Here is an 8536-nt window from a genome sequence, read left to right on the forward strand (position 1 = left end):
TTGAATATTCTTGTATTTGTTATTTTCTTTTGTTATGAATGATGAACATTATGGAAGAAAGTATGTCATTAAAAAATAAGAAAAAAAAATTTAGTCATGTTTTCTATGTGTGAACTCTGTATGTTTTTCCTCTAGGAAGTAATACAAACAAAACTCAGACTCTTGAGGTCCCAGATCGGGGTGTTACAAAATGTTATCAAAATCAGATTCACAAAAATTAGACCATCATTCATAACAAGTTCAATGACATAGAATATGATATAAGTTTATACTCGATAAAAATACGTTAGTGACTAGGTTGTTTTTTTATTAGAAAATGGCTAGCGAACGCAATAATTATGAAGATCCTAGAGCACAAGTCTCTTCTGAGCCACATATCGTAGGGAGAGAGGAGTTTGTCGCTGCTATGACGATGGCTATTGGAGTCATGACAAACATAACCCAGATTGTTAGAGAGTTGATACCAAGACCCCCACCAATTTATATCATACCCAAAGAGAGAGAGGCGTACCGACAAGACTACCCAAACACTACTCAGGGGCGACAGTCACAGTTTTACGGGTAGTAGTCACAGCCTTACGGGCAAGGGACTCACCAATCCTACCGTCAAAGAACTTGATCAGTACGTGAGTGAATGATGAGAGATTGGATAACAGCTCGAAGAGGAGTTGCATGGAGAGCATCTTCTAGCGCAAACTTCGCACCTCAGGAAGGGTTTCAAATGACCAGTGCACGGGAATAACATATATCCCGAGCTAGTTATACAGCTGCCACGAGTGCAGCCAATCGAAGAGTTATGCATCCAGCTGGAGAGTTTCTTTCTGAAGAAACTAGGAGGGCGGCAATTCAGGCTGCAGAAGCAGCATGACAAGGTATAGAAGCAAACGGAAGCGGCCCAAGATTAGAGCATGGATAGGCAACATTGAAAAGTTTGTGAGAAGGAGGTGAGGATGAAGATCCCACTATTGATCTTGCCTCACCTACCTACACTCCCGCCTTACCTATCTATACTCTCGCTTTGCCGACCTATACTCTTGCTTCACCCCAGTATGACCTGAATGCTCCTCCTATGACTCGCCATCAGCAGACGCGAAGAAATTAAGGGAGAGAACCAAGCTTTGAGTGGATTGAAGAATGATAGAACGTCACATTTATAATACTTAGCTTTATTTAGTCTAGTTCGATTATTCCTTGTTTTGCTTTATTTTTTTCTTGTTTGCCTAATAATATTTTATTTTAGTGTACTAGGATGATTAATGAAATAAAATAAGATATTTTTGAACGATAAGTGTCATAATTGATTGCATATGATGAAATCTTGTGCGGGTATAAATGATATAAATCAAGATAAGTTATTTACGTGATAATTTCAATGCAGCATACATGGCCACTCATAAGGGAACGTCCTATCTATCTAAGGATATTGTGGCCATCAGACGAGAGATGAGGCAGCTTAAAGCAACGACTGGGGATGGGGAGTGCCTTGGTGGACCATTCTGAAGGGCACCTTCATCATCCCCCACCTCGAAAGGTGCACAAGTTCAGAGAGCACCTTCAGCATCCCTCATAAGAGGCATGCTTCATGCGGTGGTGGAGAAGAAAGTATGGAGATCTCACAAGGATCACCAATGGAAAGCTCAGCAAGACAAAGTACGAGCATACCTCTTGACTATATTGTGAACCGCATTCCGTACAAGCTCTTGCAGGCGACTCAAGCTCAACAAGGTCAACCCCAAATAATTATTTCTAGCATCACTTTATGGGTTGAAAGGCTCAAGAATATGCAACATTCACTTTTTGATGACACTCCTGATGGTGTCACAACAGAGAATTGACTCATGCAAGTGGAAAAGGCTTTAGATGTCATCCACTGCCCAGAGGATGAGAGGGTATGAATAACGATGTCGAACTTGACCAACGATGCAGAACACTGGTGGAGGTCAATAAGAGACACCTTAGAGCATGATGCATATTTGCCTTGGTCTGCCTTTGTGAGGAGGTTTTACAAGCAATTATTTCTAAAGTGTCAAAGGGTGGAAAAGAAGAAGAATTTAGGAAGCTGGAGCAGAGTGATATGACTGTAACCCAGTACACATCTCGATTTAACTCTATTTTCCATTTTGTCAAGTCCTTGGTGGCGAATGAGAAAGAGAAGTGCAGACAATTTGAGAGGGGCTTGAAACCTAAAATTCTAATGAATGTCTGAATTTGTTTGCATTTAGAAAATCTGATCTAATGTGAGCTTTTTACCATCCAAATGTGAATCCAAATTCGACTTAATTTAGTGAACATCTGATTGGTCAAATATGGCATTGGCTATGATTCAAATCCCAACGGTTTACATCGCTATCAAGAACATCCCCAGATCGATATGTGTAGTTGTAAGCCATCTGCTATCTACATATTGCCAAACATGAGAAAGCCTTGGATGAATTTGGGTTTGGTTTGGTACATGCATATGACGACTAGTCAAATCTAGTTCAATATTTATAGATTGGAATCAGGCTCAAGTCCAGCCAACTCATTTTGGCTTCTTTAGTCATTTAAAAATGATAAATAAGTGGTGATAAATCTATGCAAACCCTTCATTAAGACCTAAATTAGACCTTAAAATGCTTGTTTAAAGATGTGGGGATGGATGTTTATAGGAGGAAGGCCAAGGAAAGAAGAGGTGGGTGGATGCTCACATGCCCACCGAGGTGGTATCCTATGTGGTAAGCGGGGTCCTGTGCCAAGTTGAAGGCCCACGTTCGAATCTCTCTGCCGCATGGGGCTTAGGAGATACCTGATAGGGGTCTGGCTAACCCCAGATTGCCTTTAAAAAAGAAAAGAAAAGAAGAGGTGGGTGGATGCTCGTTCGACGAAACCCACACTTGTCTCTTCTCTTCCTGAACATTTCCAACCTTTAAAGGCATCACATGCTCAATCTTGTCTATCTTAGTAACATAATAGATAGGCATGATATTAAACACATACTTGGCACATCATCTCCTTCTTCTTCTGTTGGATCAGGTTAAAAATGAACATGGGATTCATCAATACTTGGGATGGAGCCTACCAATCCTTATAGATCATCACATTCCATCATATTCTGATCCGAACAATATGAATGCAGTATTAGACTCGAAATAAACCGATTTTAAGTTTTCTATGGCTGCAGATAAAAGTATAGGCAATTCAGACTCTTCCTCTTTTTGGTAACGACAAAGAACATTGCTAAAATTGTGGATGTCCTTGGACAACTCCTTGTAGCTGGTAATTTTATGTGTTTATCAGCCTTTAGATTGAAAATGGTTGTCTATTTGTTGGTTTTGTGCATTCATTTGCTTTTCTTGTACCTGTAGAGAAAAATCTGGAGCATGATGCTATGCAAAAATCCATTTTGTCATTGTTATGACATGACATAAAAGGTAAGATATTACTATTATTTAGGTAATGTCTTGAGAAACATGGTGCACTTTGCTCTAATATTCTCATTTCAATCAATCAAACCCCAAAAGTCATTTTATTCAATATTCTGCCTTGTGCAGTTTTTGTTTTTCTATGAATTCAGTAGGTAAATCTCTTATTATCATTATTATCATCATGACAGTGAAAGCATGGGTCACTTTATTCCACAAGGAATTTTTGTGGGGTGTCTGATTCTAAACCTTGCTAAACTCCCACCATCTCTTTCTTTACTCCATGCAACATTGTTACTTTTGTTGTTTCTTTTCTTGTCCTTCTGGTTTGATATGTTGCTCCATTGTTTTCTTCTATTTGCAAAGAACCTTTTATCAATCCGTCTATTCTGTATCTTGAAGTTTAATTTGCAGTAACATAGAGAGCTTTTCAGAGTAATATTTACTCGTAATTCTGTTTGAAATAACAATGAGATTGTTTTTCAGCACTACTTTCTTTGAAACAGAAATATCCACCCTCAGATGGCAAAAATGAGCATGTTTTTCAGCACTACTTTCTTTATTGTCAGCAAATGCAAGATGTGCACGAGAAGAAACAGGAAGGACATCACAAGCTTTTCTAACTTGTCAACATTTATGGAGAGATCTTCCATGTACCTTGTAACATCACGATACTCTGACTTGAGGCCATAATTTCCTGATACAAGTTCTAAAATACCTTAAGGTTCAAACCTACCTTACGGATCTCTTTTCTTCTTCATCTTCTCACATCACGATACTGCAAGTGGTTTGAAATATGCAGGTTCATTTGGGTTATGCTACTTGTGATCCATCTTTGTTTTTGTAGTGGAAAATATATTTGTATTACCTGCTTAAGGCTTCAGGTTTCTAAATATTATATTTTGCTGTACTTTTTTATTATTAATTTCCTTGAAATGTGGGCTGCCTTTAATCTTTTGATTGTGTGAAATTTTTTTACTTTTTCTAGATGGTTCAAGGAAATGCATTGAAAATATATCTTCCTTTAATCTTTTTGCATTTATGGGAATTGTTATTTTACTATTAACTATTTTCTTGATTTTGTTAATAGATATAAAGATGTGAAGACATGAAGATTGATTAAGAAAATATTGCACATATATAGAAGTTAAATTTCTAAAATTTAACTATTGTGATGTTTGCTTTATGGATGGCATCATTCCTTTCAAACACTTGGCAATGGAGTGCCCCTCACCTCACCACAAGAAGAAGAACCATAATTGCCCAGGCATCACAAGAACCACAATTGACGAAAGATGACATACACATAGCAGACTCTGAATACAATGGAGAATTAATTGTCCCGGATATTGAGGACCAAAACGAATTAATTGCCCTAGATACTAAGAATAAAGATGACATAATTGCTGCAAAATGTGAAGAAGAAGAAGAACATGGAAAAAAGGTCTACCAACACATGTAGATTGGAAATATGATAAGCTCTTGTGTGAAGAATATTTGGAGATTTTGATATCAGCTATAAAAAATTTTGTATATGCTATACATATTTTTGGGAAACCCTTCGAATCAGGTAAACTTGTAGTGTTTTCATATTCTTTAATGATAAAAGGCTTATAGTTATAGTTTATAATTAATTTTTTCATGTGCTGCTATTGTAGGTTATGGAGGGCATGAACATGGTGGATCGCCATTGAGCTTCAACTTTGATACTAATGTCCTTTTTTTGTTGTAGTTATGTAGCAGCATGGATTTTGGATCATTGTACAAGACTATTTGTCACAAACATTGGGTTATTAGTTATGAAATTTGTGGTCATACTTTGTCACATATACTGGGTTGTACATGCTATAGTCTGAGTGCTTTTTTGCTAGCTATAATAATAGCTTTTAAATAATTCCTCTAGCTTTTACATAATTCCTCTAGATTTAATGATAATTGTTTTTCAAACAAACAACATCTATTTTTACCTTTAATATTGATTGGCATTATTTTAGTGTCTCTTTTCTGTTTTTCTAGACGGAAAAGCGTGATGCTTGTTTTTATATTCATATAGCTGAGTCTGATTAATAATGTTTTTTCTTTATTTTATACTTATCTATGTTGTACAAACAATTGATCTTCTTTTTCTCAATATTTTGGAACTTGGCTTTTGCTATATGCAGGTAAACAAGATTGAGCAGGAGCAATTGTCACATTGCCCTTCCATCAAACATAAAAGCAGTGTAGAAACTATAACACCCCTGTCTGAGACCTCGAGAGTCAGAGTCTGGTTGATATTACTTTCTGGAGGAAAAGCATACAGAGTTCACAGTCAAAACATGGCTAAAAAAAATCACTTTTTTTTCAATAACTCACTTTCTTTCACAAAGTTCATCATTCATAATATAAGAAAATAACAAGTACATGAATGTTCAATGACAAGAAAATAAAAACTATCAAGTACTCTGCTGAAGTAGTCGATCACGTCCTGCCTGTGTTAGTGTGCCTAGGACCTACAATTGTAATTATACAGGTGGTGAGTCTAAAACCTAGTAAGGAATAATTAGAAACAAATAATAACTGTAACTTACAACTGTAGTGGACTTTAAGCCTCTAGTTTGAGTTTAGTTTTCGACACACCATATAAGATTTGTATGTTTTAATTATCTCATACTTAACTCTCTCAAACACTCACTCACATCAAACTAAAACACTAGGTCGGCTATATTGATCATAATCGTCTATGGGCGTAACAACTCACGTAAAACACCTCAATTCTACATGTTGGTCACACTATGAACCATACAATGCTAGTGATATTCAAACCACCAGGCACTGCAGTGGAACAAAAATGGGACCCCATTGGTAGCAAGTTGTGAGGTCAGACTCAAATTCAATATCGACATGGTTCATGCTACATCCTAACCATAATGACTTTCAATCATCCATGGTTGTCTAGAGTTCCAAACACTGTGTGAATATAACCCTAAGTCATATTTTAAGTTCATTGCATTGAACCATATTCTCAAACTCGTGTTTCACTTGTTTTCTCACGAGTGATATCGTGAAATGATCACAACAGATCTCACTCTCAATCCCATAATGGCATTAGGGTTCACACTTATCTTATACTAGGTACACAACGATGTAGAGTCCTTACATCATTAAATCACCGGTGGCTTACTCTCCATGGTCACTGCACTCTGGCCGCAAATCAGGTAGCCCTTTCCACAGGTTGTCACTTTTAGGATTTAAGGGGTTATGCATGCTAATCTCAATGTAAAAGTCATATGACATCACTAGAATAAAGAGACTCAAGTCTAATCACAATCTCATTACAATGCATGTTATTTACAAATTATAACATAGATATGTTATCATAAAAACAATATCTTTCTAACATGCATGACATATCACAACTAATGTGCGCATATAAACATCTCATTTGTAATGCATGATCATTTTATGCATACCATGTTCTCACTCAAGATCTATCTTTTTAATCACACTAATACACAACATCAACAATAACATGCAACGTAGTATGGTTTATTCACAAATAAAATTACTTATAATATCCCTTACCTCGAATACGAATGCTATACTCTGATCATAAACGGGTCTCAAGAGGTTCTAACAGTAGGATCTGATCATTACACAAACATGTTCATATCAATACACATAACTTCTTATATTTTGACAAAATTACCAAAATACCCTTCTCGAGTTGACACTTTATATCTCGATTTTTGTGCTTCTAATTTGACCAGAACCAGAGGTCATAGCGATTCTCCTCTACGATATGAGTCAAACGCATCAAACCTTACTCAATTTTGAGTTTAGAGTGCAAAGTTATGTTATTTTTCTTAATCAAATCTTGGGTATACACAAGGGTAATTTGGTTATTTCAACTCTTATAATTTGACCTGACTCATCCTACGTCAAAATAGGTTTGGTCTGCGCTTAGAGTACTAGGTTTATTGAACCTAGTCTCAACCCATCTGGGTTTGGTTCAAAAACCCAATTGGATTCTCAAAATTTATAATTACTCACAAACTGGATCCAGATCCATTTCTTATCTAGATCCAAAATTGTCAGATTGGATTCAGACCCAGTCTTGATCTGAATCTAGCTTTAATCCGAATCCAAATCTGTCAAACTAGATCCAAACTCAGTTCTGATATAAATCTAAAACTAATTCATTCAGTTGGATCCATATTCAACATTGATTTGAATCAGATCCTGTTCTGATATGGATCTAGATCCAGACCTAGCTCTGCCCGAATCTAATTCAATTTGGATCGGCTCAGACTGACTGGAATCCAGATTAGACATGATTCAAACTGAGAATCAAGACCCAGCCAGACTTGACTCGGTCTAATTCACACCCAGACCGGTTCGGTTTGATTGAGTCAGTCCGAACTAATTCGGTTCAGACCAGTTCAGTCGGTCTCAGTTCGGTCTGAACGGGTTTGACCCGATATATATATTTACTTGATTCCGTCTGGGCGCAGTGTCGCACCCAGACCAACCCAGTTAGGTGTTGGCTGTCGTCTATAAGGTGCCCGTTCCGCCCCTCTTTTTCTTCTCAAACACAGAGGGGTCGGCGCCGGAGTCGGCGCCGGAGTCGGCCCTCTCTCTCTCTCTCTCTTGGTAGCGTTTCCCTTTATTTTCTTTCTGCAACTCGCCGGCAGTCATGGCTGCCGGCCCTCAGTTTGATCGAAAAAACAAGAGGAAGAAGATGAGCCTTACCTGCATCGCCAGCCGCCGAAATTCCGGTAAGCTTCCTCTGCAACTCGTTTCCCCTTTCGCTCTCCTCTCGATTTTTTTTTCTTTGCTCTCTTCCTCAATCGGTGGTGGGGGAGGCGCACCGTGAGGTTTGTTATAGTCCTCACGGTGGGTGAGGATAAACCTCTCCCCCGACGATCGTGGGGGGTGAGGTTTATCCTCATCCCCCCAACGGTTAAGGGGAGGCGGTTCCCCTTCCTCCCCCCCCCCCCCCCCCCCAACGAAATCGTCGGGGTGGTTTTACAGGAACTGACAAGTCACTGATCAAAATTGATGTTCCAGATGTTATTTCTACATCTCCATGTGCAGATCTTACAATGATGCTTGTCTAATCTGTTATGAATAGGTGATGCTTTACATTCTCTGCG

Source organism: Nuphar pumila, chromosome 7 (genome assembly GCF_984573655.1).
Source record: "Nuphar pumila chromosome 7, dmNupPumi1.hap1.1, whole genome shotgun sequence".
Taxonomy (NCBI): domain Eukaryota; kingdom Viridiplantae; phylum Streptophyta; class Magnoliopsida; order Nymphaeales; family Nymphaeaceae; genus Nuphar; species Nuphar pumila.